This window comes from Cetorhinus maximus, chromosome 16 (assembly GCF_964194155.1).
Source record: "Cetorhinus maximus chromosome 16, sCetMax3.hap1.1, whole genome shotgun sequence".
Lineage (NCBI taxonomy): Eukaryota > Metazoa > Chordata > Chondrichthyes > Lamniformes > Cetorhinidae > Cetorhinus > Cetorhinus maximus.
The window spans coordinates 91,279,472-91,295,146 of NC_135894.1; the positions used below are offsets into that span (position 1 = coordinate 91,279,472).

Sequence of the window (15,675 nt, forward strand, 5' to 3'; positions counted from 1 at the left end):
AAGCCTCAGGTCTCATTACCAAAGCGCTGCAACTCCAGGTCAGTTTGTTCTTTCACTTTGTCCCCCTCCTGTATGGTGCACAGTCTCTGCAGTTCAGCTTCCAGATCAACAACACTGATCCGGAATTTCTCTAGCTGCTTACACTTTCTGCAGACATGTTTGTCCTGGATCGTCTTGTTGTCCAAAAGCTTCCACATCCCACATTTCACAGCTGTAACACGGTACCTGTCCTGCAATTGTTATTTATGTTATTTAGTTAATTTAATTTAATTACTTTCTTAATTAACACAGAGTAATTCTTATGTATGTTACAATTTACTATGCTTATTAAATGCTTGTACCACTGACAACTAAAAGTTACACATTTCTTAATTACACATTTATGTGTTTTAGGTGTTTGTTTTAATCATTTTATTTTATTTTAATTTTAAAGTCTTAGTTCTTTTTATTTACAGATGTGCCTTAACTCCCGTGTCCTAAGCTAGCTATTAACATACTGTCCCTGACATTAAGCATGAAGAACAGACCTTAACCACTCACCAGATACTTATCAGATACTTACCAAACAGATGGCTTCTTCCCCTGTAGTAGAGCAAGAACAAATTTCTACAGCGTAAAAAAGTTAGAAAAAGAAAAGGAGCACCTTCCTCTCCTCCTCACTGACCTCACTCAACTCACTTCAGAGGGACAGCAGATTGGCTGGCTATTGCTTCTGGACAGCAAGCAGAAGGCTGGCACCACAATGGTTGGTGATTTTGGGTCCTGCAGGTCTCTGAGGTTTACAGCTTTGATGAGTTTACCTACTCCACTTCCAGTTGGATCTGGGCCAGCCATGTTCAGATCTTTGCAGGCAATGAACAATTCGGGTGTAACGCAATGGTAACACAATGGAGTAAAGGGGGATGCTTTCAGATCATAAAAGGTATGACCCACTTATGGAAACTGCAACCTGACCTCCGGATGAGAAGCCGCTGATGAAGAGACCATTCACTGAAATAGTCACAACCCATTCTTTCACCCAGTGTTAACTTATTTAGAATTAACTCATGTTAGCTCCCTCAACACAAGACACCCAGCACTCCATTGAGGTCCCATTCTAGTGCTAAGTGAAATGTCTGAAACTAAAGGCACTAGCTGAGCCCAGGTACAAAAAACAGTTCAGGCTAGTTTCCTTAATTAACTATCTACAGCTGCTCCTCAGTGGATCACTTCTATCTCCCTGCTTGGACCCCTGGATGTGATTTAGAATTAAACAGTACTTGGCAGTTAAATGTTGTGTTAAATAGAAACAAAATTAGATTTTTAGAAAGAGATTTAAGATTGCCTCAGCTCACCAAACTCCTAGCACTCTGATGAGGTCGCACTGTAGACTTTGACACATTTTACTTCACCTTGGGATACCGCTGTTGGGCGAAAATGCTACAACCACGGGTCCCATGAACCAAGGGAATTGGTTGAATCGCTTCCTCCTATTTCACACACCATCGCTAGTCCTCACGAACCGGAGCCGTGACAGATAGGTGTGTTCCTAACTCGACCATTTCATGGCACTTAGCAGGTTGGCCTAAGCATATGAATTTGGCCCATCACCCACCGACACCGCCCACCGTCAGCAAGGTCCACTCATTCTTTAGACTCGAGCGCAGTAGCCATGTCCATGCTGAAGCCCTTCAAACGGGCCAGAAAGATGGGAACCTGTACCACCGCCATCTTGAAGTGTTTACAAGGCAGCATAAAGAGACAACATAGACAGAAAGACTGCCCAGCAGGAGGTGCAGAATGCTTCTGATGTGGGGGACAGGACACTTCCAGTGGTTCCGTTCATTTAAAATCTCTAATAAGCAGAGAAAACAACAGAGTTACTGCAGCTCTCCCAGAATATAGACCACAAAAAGACAAATGCCATCTCAGACCTCCTGGCTGAGACCATTGCCAAGAATTCTGGTCAGTCCCTTTAAAAGTCAAAGGGTTTCCAACCCGCTTTGAGCTCGATACTGGAGCTGGGGTATCAGCTGATTATTTGGCATGGCTCAACACACTTCCAGGCCAAATATTAATCTCCAAGATCCGGAAGGAACTAATCTGCACATCAAGGGTCAGATCACAGCCACTCTATGCCACAAGGGGCAACAGATCACAGAGACTCTCTATATTCTGTGTAATCAAAGTATCTCTTTACCCAACAGGAATGTGTGTAAAAACAAAAAGCTAAAAGCTACTGCGGATGCTGGAAATCCAAAACAAAAACAGAATTACCTGGAAAAACTCAGCAGGTCTGGCAGCATCGGTGGAGAAGAAATCAGTTAACGTTTCGAGCCTTCACGGCCCTTCGGCCGTGAAGGCTCGAAACATTAACTGATTTCTTCTCCACCGATGCTGCCAGACCTGCTGAGTTTTTCCAGGTAATTCTGTTTTTGTTTAGGAATGTGTGTATACAACTGGGCATCCTATGAAAGTAGATAAGGTCCTTTCACTGGAGAACAGGACTGAATTCTGCCAGGAGTTTCCATGACTCTTCCAGATGTTGGGTAAGCTAAAAAAGGAATATATTTTGCTGCTCCCAGACTCCATGCTGATTCTGCCTGCTCACCTCCAGGGGGGCACCACACCCTCTACTACTGAAGGTCAAGGAGGAACTTGGCCGCATGCCACACAGGGATGTCATTTCACCGGTCACATAATCAACCCGGCGGCCGAACAGTCAGCTCAGGCTGTGCGTGGACCTCACGCAATTAAACAAAGCAGCCCAGAGGGAAGTCCACCCAATGGCATCTGTAGACAACAGTCTGGTGAAGCTTGCCAAGCTCGATGCCAGTACTGGCTTTTGACAAATACCTCTCGATTAGGTATCCAACCTTTGTCACGCCGTTTGGCCGATTTTGTTTTAATCGCCTGCCTTTCGGCACCTCATCAGCCCTGGAGACATTCCAATGCATTATGTCCATGATCCTAGGAGGAAAACAAGGAGTCACTTGCCACATGGATGACATCCTCATCCACAGCTCCACAAGAGAAGAGCATGACCACAGGGTCTGAGAAGATCTTAAGGCCCTCCAGAAAGCAGGTCTTATGCTGAATCACAAGTGTGAATTTGGCAAGATTCACATTAAACTTTTAGGCCACACCATCCAAAGACAGGGTATCATGGTGGACTCTCACAAAATAAAGGCCATAACCGGCTTTCCCAAACCGACCTGTATTACAGATGTCCAAAGGTTCCTAGGGATTGTAAACCAGGTGAGCAAGTTTATCCCAGATTAGCCAGCATCACAGCACCTATATCCGATCTCCTATGGAAAGGTCAGGAGCATAGTTCTGGAGCATTGAACAACGCAATGACTTTCAATCTATTAAAGGCAGGCTAGTCTCTTCAGATGTGCTGGCACACTACAATCCAACATTACCCACTGTAATGGCTGCTGATGCTTCCCCCACTGGCCTTGGCACTGTACTTATCCAACTTCAGAAGCTTATAAACATGCCTGGGCATAATTATGTGCTCAAGGACACTAACATCCTGTGTCATATCCTCTAACACAAGACAGTTCCTGAAGAAACAGGAACTAGCCTCCACGTCACCCCTGCAAGGCATTTACAAATTGTAAGATACCACAATCTAACAATGGATAAAATTAAGGATGCCCCTAAATAACTTGTCAACTGAATCCTGGAAACTGAGTGTAGCAACCACCATCTGCACATTTCAGTTTCTTGTTCGCTTGAGGGATGTTTACTAAAGGGAAGCATGTTGTCCAGCATGTATGCTCAACATACTTCCTGCTGCTTCAGCTCTTTTGTGGTATAAATATTGCAACCTCATAGTAGGATTTTTAGATTCTTTTGATTCACTCCAGCATCTCTCAAGGTAAAGGTAGATGCTACAGTGCAGCGATGGTAGTTTTTCCCATAATTAGAATGGAGGCATCTCATTGGACCCAATAGCTTTCTACTTGGGGATTTAAGGTAAATGCTCCTTTAAATATTGATCTTGAGTGTCTCTCTGTAAAATTAATAAAACTTGAATTCTCTATTAGAAGAAAGATTATATTTCCTTTTCCTAGAACCATCAATGTTGCGATTACCATCAAAAGTGAATTGCTTGTTCAGTTCTTTAATAAACTTTTATATAATTTAGAAAATATATTGTCTCATACAGTCTTCTGTATCCAAACTTGAGAACCTATCTCTTTACACTCTCCAGTGGAGTGGTACATTGTTGAGGTGAGATGCTTGGACACTTATAATATGTTATGATCTGGCTAAAACTTGTTAAAAAGGTTATCTGGAGCACAGTATTATTCTCTGGTGCTTCATGCCCATCAGGGAGAGTTAGGTTAATTCTTCAGACCCATTTAAGTGTCTTTCTCAACCTTAAGTGAGAATGATGATCCGAGGATTATGCCTGATCCGGAATAGTCCCAAAATGGGGCTAAGGTTGTAATTCACTTCAAGATACCCATGGAAAATCTGGTGCCATCCCATTTTCCACACTAACCTTGGCAGGAATTGAGGCTCAACCTCCTTGACCATCAAGGCAAGACATACCTGGTTGCCACAGATTACAACACTAGATGGCTGGAAGTAGTCAGACTCCACACCACCACAGCATAGCCAGTGATCAGGGTGTTGCAGGCTATTTTCCATACCCATAGCTTCCCCAAGGAAATCATCTCGAATAATGGTCCACAATTTGCTAATGACCACTTTCGGAAACTCACTGCTGACAATGGGTTCACCCATATCACCAGCTCCCCTCTTCATCCTTAAGCTAACGGGGAGGCTGACTGAGCAGTCAGGCCTAGGAAGACCCTGATGTCTAAGAACCCTGACTGACATTCAGTTCTGTTGCATTATCGAGCCACACTTCTAACTAACGGATTCTCTCTGGCTGAATGGCTCATGGGCCAATGTCTAAAGACATATGTTCCTCTACTGCCTCGGACCCTCCAACCTAATGTTACCCCTGCTGACCACAAGAGGGTGAGAAATAGGGAGACGGGTATCCGTGAGAAACAACAACAGTGGTGTAATTCCAGACATAGGGCCAAGACGTTATCACCTTTTACTCCAGGCCAGAGAGCTTGGATCTATGATCATAAGCAGAAGGTGCCATCCTTACCAGAACAGAGCACCCGCGATCATACCTGGCCCAGGCACCGTCTGGTACTTACCGACACAACAGGAGAGCTCTCATTTCACTGGTACCCAGCAGACTACTGGTCTTTGGTTACCACACGATGTGGGATGAAGGCCCTAACAATACTTCGAGTGCCTTAAGAGATGTTGATGTACCCTCGTATTGACTTCCAGACCACCAGCCTTGTGGGACTACCACAACAACACAGTCTGGAAGAATGGTGGAGGCTCCACAGAGACTTAACGTCTAGCTGGGGGACTCTGGGATGGGAGGAGTTGGCAGTGCCAATGTAATGTAAATAGTTTAAAGTAAATGTGATATAAATAGTTTGGATACAGTTAACACTGTTATTAAAAAGTAGATAGTATATGTTACGGAGACTAGTGTAATGGGTTAATTGAATAGGTCTGCTATTGAGTGATATAGACTATGATGTATCTGTGACATCGGCAGTGATGTGCTAGAGACTCTGTAGACAGGCAGCACTCAGAGGAGATGTGCCTACTTAGTTACCCATCTTTTATATATTGTACATAATGTAAATAAGCCAGTATTAAGTAACTACCTGTGTTAGGCTATAGTCTCTCTTCATAAGATACATGATCTAGCATGTCCATCAAACACCCCACTTCTTGCCCGGGAAGTGAAAGCTGTTGGGCTGCCCGCTTGACCTTGACATTTCCCTGCCAAGGGTAAAATAGCAGTGGGGCGTTAATGAGGCACTTAATCGGTGACGTAAGGGCCTCAAAAGGCCCAGGGTGGGTGGGCTGCCCGATCTCTCCACCGCTGCCCCCATAAAGTGACAGACAGTTCAGGGGTGGGCGGGAAGACGATGGGAAGCCACGCATGGTATTTTATGAGCCTCCGCTGCCTTCAAACATGCTGGTGAGGGAGCGTATAACCCAGCCCAAGGATTGCGATAAATGGCAGATTACAAACTGCATGCCTGCCTGAGCTACAATGGGACTGGAAGGGGCGTGGATTTTCGGAATTGTGTGTTTGTGATAGGGTTCCCGGTTCTGATTGGATGTATTCCTGGAGGTTTCATCACATGGCCTCCTGGCTCCATCCACCCCTCCCCCATGCTCCCACCATTGGTCACCCGACATATCCATTACCATGGCACCCTGTCTTCTCACACCAATCGGGAAATGAAAAGACACTTTGTTCCTGGGTTAGGTGATTTTTGCTTCTCGGTCAAACTGCCCTTTGCCCCCCATCTCCAATATTTTTATAGTGATTAGTGCAAATGTTCAAAGAAAATGAAGAGAAACCCTTCTTTTTTTCTCTCTCCTGGGCTCCTGGCAGTAATATTCTTGTAACTACTCTACAATTCCTAGGGAATTGGAAGCCAGGTTAATCCTGGAGTGTTGGCAACTCTTGTGAGTGAGAGGGATAGAGGGACAAAGGAAACAAGCAAAGACCATGGGTCACAGTATCACAGTATCACAGAATTTTTACAGTGCAGAAGGAGGCCATTTGGCCCATTGAGTCTATACTAGCTCTCTGAAAGAGCATTCCACCTAGTCTCACTCCCCTACCTTATTCCCATAACATTGCACATTCTCTCTTTTCAGATAGTAATCCAATTCCCTTTTGAATACCTTGATCGCACCTGCCTCCACCAACCTTTCAGGAAGTTTGTTCCAGATTCCAACCACCCTCTGGGTGAAACAATTTTTCCTCATATCACTTTTATTCCTTTTGCCAATTATTTTAAATATGTGCTTTCTAGTTTTGATGTTCTCCTGAATGGGAACAGTTTCTCACTATATACCCTGTCCATACCTCTCAGGATCTTGAATACCTCCATCAAGCCTCCTCTCAGTCTTATTTTCTCCGAGGAAAACAGTCCCAACCTCTCCAATCTATCCTTATGGCTACAATTCTTCATCTCGGGAATCATTCTTATGAATCTCCTCTGTGCTCTCTCCAATGCCTTCACATCCTCCCTAAAGAATGGCGCCCAGAACTGGGACGCAGTACTCCAGATGAGGCCTAACTAGTGTCTTATACAAGTTCAACATGACCTCCCTACTCTTGTACTCAATGCCCCTATTAATAAAGCCTAAGATGCTATATGCTTTATTAACTGGTCTCTCAACATGCACTGCCATCTTCAATGACCTACGTCTGTCTACACTGAGGTCCCTAGGTAATAGGTAATAGGTAAGCCACCTTATCAACAACTCGATGGCAGACCCCTGGTGTACAAGGCAATGACGGACAATCCCCCAATATCTTCGAAAGCAGAGGTTTAGAAGTACGTATCCTAGGCAACAAGATCACTAGTGGAGCAGCCATGTTGAAAATATTAAAAATATTTCAGTGGTTGATTATGAAACATGCTGAGCAATGATCCTCTGGTTCTTCTACATTTTTATCATCCTCTGTGTCTTCAAAGATCTTCGATCAAACACTTTCCTTGTGCTTTCTGTATTACCGCCCCCGCTTAAATTGACTGCCTTTTCCTCTCGCACAATGCTCAGAGCATCATTTTTACACACAAAGCACAATATAAATGCAGCATAAAATGCTTCTGTAAATTTATCTCAATATTCGATGTGTTGGATGAGATATTCGAGATGAGATGTCAGTGGGTTGTTTTTTTTTAGCCAGCAGTGTACTTACCACAGATGATAAGATAATCAGGCCGTGTTTCAGTCAGGCCGACATCCTATGACTGAGGGTGAAAAGTCCACCGGAGGACACTTAGCAGCTCTCACATGATGATCAGAGACTCTTCCGCTCTGTTTTTCCTGTCATTTTGATTCAGCTTTCCCTCCACATTTCCTCAGGCAGAAACATTTTAATCCATAGCTGTGGGCACAGGCCGCTGAATTTCTGTCGAGTTCTTAGTGATTTTTTGGCATCATTTTGTTGCAAGGTCAGTGTAAACCCTGGAGAAACGGTGTAAACGGTCATTCTCACCCTTATCCTGTTTCTCTTCTCAGACCTCCTCTCAGGGAACCTCCACAGAAATTTCAGGTGACTTTTTTCTTTCCACTTGCCACTCTTTTTCTACCCTTTTTTTTGTCCTTCCTTCATTTCTATTGTTGTTTATCATTCTTCACTCGCTCTCTCTCTCTCTCTTTCTCAGCGGCCTCTGCGAATACTCCTTTCTTCAACATATCATTGAGGAAAAGCAGATGCACCGATCTTTCGTTTCGCTGGTCTCTGTGAGGCCTTGTCATGAATTAAAGGCCTCTTGCACTTATCCATAGAGCACCAGTAACTATACTAGAAAAATAATTTCTATAGGAAATTTCTGAGACATAGCAGGGTTCTATGGAAATACACGTTCATCTCCTTTCTTCTTTTCTCCGTTCTACTCCAAAGAAAGAACATGGCATTTATGCAGGATATCCCTGCCATATGCTTTACAGCCAACCAAGTACTTTTGCAGTGTAGTTGCTGTCACAATGTAGGAATGCAGCTGCCGGTTTTCACGAGAGCAATGTGATATTGACCAGGTAAACTTGTTTTAGGAGGTGGGTGGTGGGGTACGGGGGGTGGGGTGGGGAGAGGGGGCAGGGGAGGAGGCTTAAAATCGGTTTTGCGCCCACGTGAAAGCATAGCGGCATCATCCGATGGTGTCCACCGTGGCGGGACACCAATCCCGCTGGAGGTCGGCATGAGCCAGCTTTGTATCCCGCGAATGGGATGCAATGTAAGGCCCGACCGGAATTCTCAGATTTACTGTTACGCTGGCAGGAAAACACGTTGGCTCAGAACACGTCTGGACAAGCGAGACGTGCAGACGTTGGGACTTACCTTTAGGGCCTTACTCCGAACGCGGACATTCGAGGAGCAGAAGAATAATTTTAATAGAAGTGGAAACAATCAGTCTTTTAGCGGTTGGCAGTTTAAAAAAAGAATGAACGCTACTATTGCCACAGAAATGGACATATGATGAGGCAGTGGAAGGGAAGATTCAAGCAGGTTTGTGAACCAAAGAAGAAGCCCAAGCAAATATACAATGTAGAAGAGCCTCAAACAACCGATTCAGACATTTACTCATTGGTTAATTTGAAAGTTGGAAAGTCAGAACCAGTATTTGTCACAGTGAAAGTAAATGGCAAACCTGTTGAAATGGAAGTAGACACGAGAGCTCCCATTACTGTAACTGGGGAACATACTTACAGATATTTGAATTATGGTGAACATCAATTAAGCTTGGAATGAACAGCTGGCAAGCTAAAGACGTATACAGATGAAGACATTCAAGTAAAAGGCGTAAGCAGAGTAACTGTCCATTATGGAAGCCAATTGGCAAAGCTACCAGTGCTGATATTAAGAGGCAGAGGACCAAGCCTTCTAGGGTGAAATTGGCTAAGGGAAATCGACCTTAATTGGCCACTGAGATTCCAAAAGAAAGCTGGAAGTGTTCCTGTTTTGAAAAGGGAGTGTGTAAGGACTCAACAACCTGAAGAAATGCAGGCTGTCTTAAGCCAAAACCTGGAAGAACAGCAGAAGGAACGCAGAGAGACCCTGCTTGATGACAGAGTTCGAGGCGAGGTGAGTGACCATTGCAGGGAAAAAGAAAACCTGTTGAAAGACCTTCACACACTACAAGATTCCCTCAGGTCAAAGGTTGTACCTCTGAAAAAGTATGAAGAGAAACAGGAAGAATTCAGCACTTCTCTGAACAAACTGGAGGATGAGTTGGCAGAGAAGACACAACAATGCTCAATTTTCCAGGAGGCAGCAAACAAATACAAAAAAGAGACGGAAGAGCTGAAGAATTAGCTAAATAAAACCAAAGAGGCTTTGGAAGCAAAAGTCACACAATTTTCCAAGAAGCAGAGAGATAATGAAATTTTGGGAGACTCAGCCAGTGAGCTCAGACAAGTTGAGCTGGCATCTGAGAGAAGCCTGGCCACTAGTGAAGTCAAACAGAAGGTCGAGATTAAAGTCTGCGCTAGAAAGGAGAAGGCATGTAGAAAGAAGATATCGGAATACTAATAGGGCTTTAATTCATACTTTCATACATGGGCCAGACAATCAAATCACAAACGCCAACGCCCTTAGTCAATTGCCTTTACAAGAAAATGATGAGCATGTCCCAGTTCCGTAGGAGTTTGTTTTATTGTGAAATTTCTTAGATTCCTTGCCAGTATTTGCTCGAAAGATCAGAGACTGGACAAGTCGGGACCCAGTCCTATCTCAAGTACGAGAAGTGCTTCATGGTTGGTCACAGGAGCCCGTATCTGACGAAATGAAACCGTACTTCAACAGAAGACATGAAATAACCAGTCAGGATGGCATCTTATTGCGGGGAGCACAAGTGATGGTTCCTCCAAAGGGCAAGGAGCGTTTTTAGTTGAACTAAACAAGTGCCCATCCAGGAATTTCCCCAGTGAAGACCATAGCACACAGCTATTCATGGGGCAGAATTTTGTGCTTGACGTGTGGGCGGTGGGCCCCGCACGTCCGCGGGTAAAATGATGCGCGGTGACGTCAGACGAGCGTCCCGACATCACTGCACGCCATCGCGATATTTTGCTGGGTGGGTGCGCGATGAAGTTCGATGCACGCGTGCCATTAATTAAAGAGCTAGTTAAGGCCCTTAAATTGGCAATCAACGCCGATTTACAGGCGCCTGTGCGATCTTTGGCTCAGCGCCCGGGTGCAACGGGCAGGCGGGTAAGAGACTTTTTAATAAAACTCATCTACGGGCGGGATAAGAGGGCTCAGTGGGGTCGTCAATCTGGTCTGCGAGTATTTATTGCAGAAAGTTTTTTAAACTTGCCTGTGTGATCTGTAGCAGTTCAGAACGAATTCTAGCAGCTTTCTGTGTACGTTTAACCTTGAGGTCAGCACTCTGCAGTCAGTAGTCTTTATCGGACCTGCAGCTTTCTGGAGGCCACCCCTTAGCCTGGGTAAGGGTTCTGACGTGTCCACTGGAGGCAGCTCCTCTGAGGAGGAAGGGAGGGCTAGAATAGGGAGGAGGGCAGGAGTGCACAATCAACCTCCAGGGGAGTCACCTTTGGGAGTACAGACGCAGGCACAAGGGGCGCAGGGCCAAGAGGTAGTCCAAGGTACAAAGGTGGATGGATGGCTGCTGGGTGACAAGGGCTATCCCCTCAGAAGGTGGCTCATGACGCCTCTCCGCCATCCAAGAACAGAAGCTGAGCAGCGGTACAATAGGAGCTATCCTCCACAAGGGCTGTGGTGGAGGGAGCCATTGGTCTTCTCAAGATGCACTTCCAATGCCTGCACTGCTCAGGGGGCACACTGCAGTACCCCCCAGATTGTGCGTCGGTGACAGTGGTTGCATGCTGCACTCTCCACAATCTTGCGCTGGAAAGGGGGGACACAGTGGATGATGAAGGTGTTGACGCAGTGGATGAGTCCAGCACTGATTCTGAGGATGATGAGGCACAGGGGAATGATGAGGGGCCAAACGCTGACCCGGGGCTACACCAAGGAGGCAGGGACGCCCGGGACACTTTAATCCAATGAATCTTCAGCTAGCTCCACACACATGGATCAGCAGGACCAGCCTTGCCTGGCACTTCCATAGTCGGCACTTAAGTCCTACATCTACCACTTCATCAGCTGCAACTAAGGGCTGTGGACATAAACCTCAATGTCCACTCAAACACTCATGACAAGTATGTAAAACATACAAATGCAGAACAAAGGAGCTACCCTCAGCCATGGTCACACATCTGGTTTTAAGTTTCTCCATCATAAGGTCACACAAAATCAAACCAAAACGTTTTTCAACCAAACAAATAATAATTCCCTAATCTCGGGCCAACACAAAAGCACCAGTGAGAAACCCGTGGTGTGCCTAAGGTGCCTAATGCTTTTGCTTACGGGTGCTATGCCTTGGTGCTGCCCCCTCGCTGGGAGTGGTACCTGAGCCAGCCTGCTGACTCTGCTGTCCTGTTGGCCTCGATGACCTTGGCGGGCGTCCTCTGGCCTGTGGAGCCTGTGCTGGCCCCGCCTGGGAGGGAGCTGCCAGTTCCACAGCTGGCATCACCCCAATCATCGCACGCTCACCAGATGCAACGGTCACTGGGAGAGGGACGGAGGAGCTGTTGCCCTCATCTGGAGCGTAACCCCCGGAGAAGCTGCTTGATCTCCTGGAAGCCCCTCTCCACGAGGGTCGCCACTCTCTCCATGGAGGAAATATGATGCTCTGCCATGAGGCTCTTCCATCACTGATTCTCCACGTGGACTCCTCCACCATGGACACCAAGCGAAGCATAGCCTCATGTATCACTCCCAGATGTTCCCGCACACCCGGCCGCATTTCCTGCAGCTGCTGCATCGCGGACGACTCCAGAGGCACATCATCAGGCACCGACTCAGCATGTGCCTGGTCCCCTGCAGTCCTCCAACTGCTGGCCCCATCGGCACTCCCTGTCTCCGCCATCTCCTCCAGCGATTGTGAAGTGCCCTCTCCACTGTGCCCCGGGACACTAGCCGGTGTTGCAATTCCCACCGATGTGCTAGTACCTGCGCTGGTGCCTGCCTCGCAGAAATGGTGCGACTCAGGTGACAGTTGAGGGCCCTCAGGTGTGAGAGGGGGCATCTGCAATTGCTCCTGGTGGATAGGCTCTGATGATGCTGAAAATAACAAGGACAGTGGTCAGTGACGTGCTTGGATCTCCAGGTGGCCATCGCGAGCATCCTACAGGAGGCTGCCAGGCCCTCTTTTAAACAGATGGCCAGGTCGCCATTGGACCCGGTGGTCTGTACACGCCCGCCGCAGCCCACACACTCCCGCTATTCACGGGAGTCGGAAATGGCCCGCCCGTGCAAAATGGCGGCGCGGCCCCGATTGCGGGTGCTGATTGGGTCCGTGCCCGCCTGCGTCCACTCCTGCTCCGCCCGCCCGCTAAATGGAAAATTTTGGCCATGGTGTCCTGGGATTGATGGTGAAACAGAGTATGGTAAAGCATTGTAGGCAATGTCAGCCACTGCATAAGTTGCTAGTGACAGCTTCATTACATCCATGGGAGTGGCTCGGTAGACCCTGGGTGCGGTTACACATCGACTACATTGGGCCTTTCCTGGGAATAATGTCTCTGCTCATTGTCAATGCCCATTCAAAATGGTTGGACGTATATGAGGTGAAGTCACCAGCGTTGGGCGTTACAATTGAGAAACTACGTCAGAGTTTTGCCATTCACAGACTGCCAGAAGTAATCGTTTCTGATAACGGCACGGTGTTTACAAGTGCTGAGTTTCAACAGTTTATCAGCCTCAACGGCATCACACATGCGAAAACTGCACCGTACCAGCCTTCCTCAAATGGACTGGCCGAAAGGGCGGTTCAAATGTTCAAGGCAGGCATGAGAAAGCTAACTGGTGATTCCTTGGCAACCAAGCTAACACGCTTTCTTTTTCATTACAGGACTACCCCTCACAACAACAGGTGCCACACCTGTGGAGTTATTGTTGAAACTCCATCGCAGGATGAGACTGAGCTTAGTTTAGAGGGGAAGGTGGAAAGGAGTCAGGGAAGCCAGAAAACTAGTCATGACTGACATAGTCGCGAGAGGAAATTTACCGTGGGAGAGACGGTATATGTGAAAAAATTTGGGGAAGGACCAAAGTGGTTACCGGGTGAAATAAGTGCAGTGACTGGACCCCTATCTTACCACGTGGAGATGGAAGGCCAGATCATCCATAAACATGTGGACCATTTAAGGAAGAGAGAGACAAATCACCAAGATATTGTTCCACCAGTGATCATGACCGGGTCTGTGTTTCCTGTTGTAGATGCTCAACCCAGGACAGACACGAATGATGTTCCTGTAAGAGTTGAGGATACAGGATTGCAAGTGCCCACCGAAGCACCTGATGTTCAGACAACTCCGGAAAAGGAGGCTCCTGACAAAGAATCTGAATTTGTGGAGCTGCGACGTTCCACATGTACCAGGAAACCACCTGAAAGACTGAACTTGTACATTCCTTACCCAGTGTAAATATTATGCTGTCTTGAAAAATATGTACTTGTAGATGTAATATGTATGGCTGAGTTAAATGGGGAGGAATGTAGTAATTATGGTTTTATTTAGTTTGTAATGTACCTTTAAGAATAATACTTGTTAGGGAAGATCACATGATCTGTAGTAACCAAAAGGAGAGTACCGCAGGCTACCTTAGCAATCGGTGTAGCAATAGAGTTGGAGTTGAAAGCACATGTGTAGTTGCTGCTGTGTATATTGTAAATAAACTTAATGTTTCCACTCAAGAGGTGTCTGCAGATCAACTCTATCAGCAATAGTAGCAACTCGGCCATCCTACAACAAAGGCCGAATCCAGAGGTTCATCACCTGACTGGGATCTCACAGGTGCCTCTTCCCCAGCAGTCCTCCGAGTTCCGGGGAGCTGGGCTAAACCTACCTCCTCCTGCTGCTGACAAATGTCCTTGCGGTGACCACTAGATTGTGAACCCAAGCCAGCTCTAGACCTAGGACCCACCGAGGTGTGTGTCTCTGCGCTGGTGGAGGGCGTGGGTGAACACCCACACTGCGCTGAGTCTTCCAGGCTGCTTATGGAGGAGGAGTCCAATGGAGGAGGAGTCCTCTTGGCTGGAGGCGATGACTTGGGTGGAGCTGAGGGACTGGCTGCCTGAGGGTGTCGGTCGTTCAGCAGAGCTCCCTGTGAACCAGAGATAATCAGTGCACAGAGGCAGAGTCACAAGCAGGAAAGAGAGCATTGATAGTTGTGCTGAGAGAGGGGTGATGTGATCCTCATGTGGGTGTTCACCGCCGATCTCACCGTCACCGCAGGCACAGCCCACGTCCTCACCAGTCAGCACGATGGCACACTCCTCAACGTGGGTGAGGCGTCTAATGTGGGTCACTCCACCCCTGGTCTGGGACCTCTCCCTGCTGATGTGAGCCGGCTTCTCCAGCCTGAAGACAGATGGAGAGAGTGTGAACAGGTCACATGACGCTGTGTGGAATGTTTGTGTGGTGAGCGGAGACATGGACGGGATGAGGACAGGAGCTCGAGAGGATATGAGCCTGATGGAGATGTGAGGGTGTGTGTGAGAGTTAATGGTGTTGTCCCTTGAGCTGTGAGATCCCTGTGGATGTGCGATGGGTTTGTGAGTGTGCGAGTTGAGAGTGATGAGGTGGTTGACTTACCCTGGCGGAACAGATGAGACTATTCACCCTCTGTGCACTGGATGGCTGACCTCTCCAGTGCTCCAGTGGTGCTGACTGCAGCTGCCAGTGTCTCTCAGGTTGGATTGGTGAGTCTGGTGGATCTCCTGCAGCCAGGGTGGGGGTAGAGGACATCCCGACGACTTTCCACTGCGTCCAGCAGGTGCCCCAGGGAGACATCACTAAATTTGGGGGCTGCCACCTTCTTTGTTTTCAGGGCCGTCTGTCGCCTGGAGCAGTCCTGGTCTGAAGACATGAAGTAGGCCGCGCTCTGGTGCTTTAAACATGGCGCCCGGAGCAAGAAAGCGCCGAGGTCGAGGTGGGGGTGGGTGAATTGCAGCCGGCCCACCAGCCATTCAGCGTGTTTCATGTGCCTGCATTATTAATGAGGCTCTGGGAATGGGA

At 47.2% G+C, this 15,675-nt stretch overlaps 1 long non-coding RNA gene across 1 annotated transcript in view; it reads left to right on the forward strand.

Annotated features, from left to right (window-relative positions):
* LOC144691998 (uncharacterized) overlaps window positions 1-15,675 on the forward strand; it is a 52,436-nt gene that overhangs the window by 2,332 nt on the left and 34,429 nt on the right. Inside the window, exon 2 of the long non-coding RNA XR_013579250.1 lies at window positions 2,423-2,528. This is a non-coding gene — a long non-coding RNA (uncharacterized LOC144691998). The remainder of the gene's footprint in view (window positions 1-2,422; window positions 2,529-15,675) is intronic.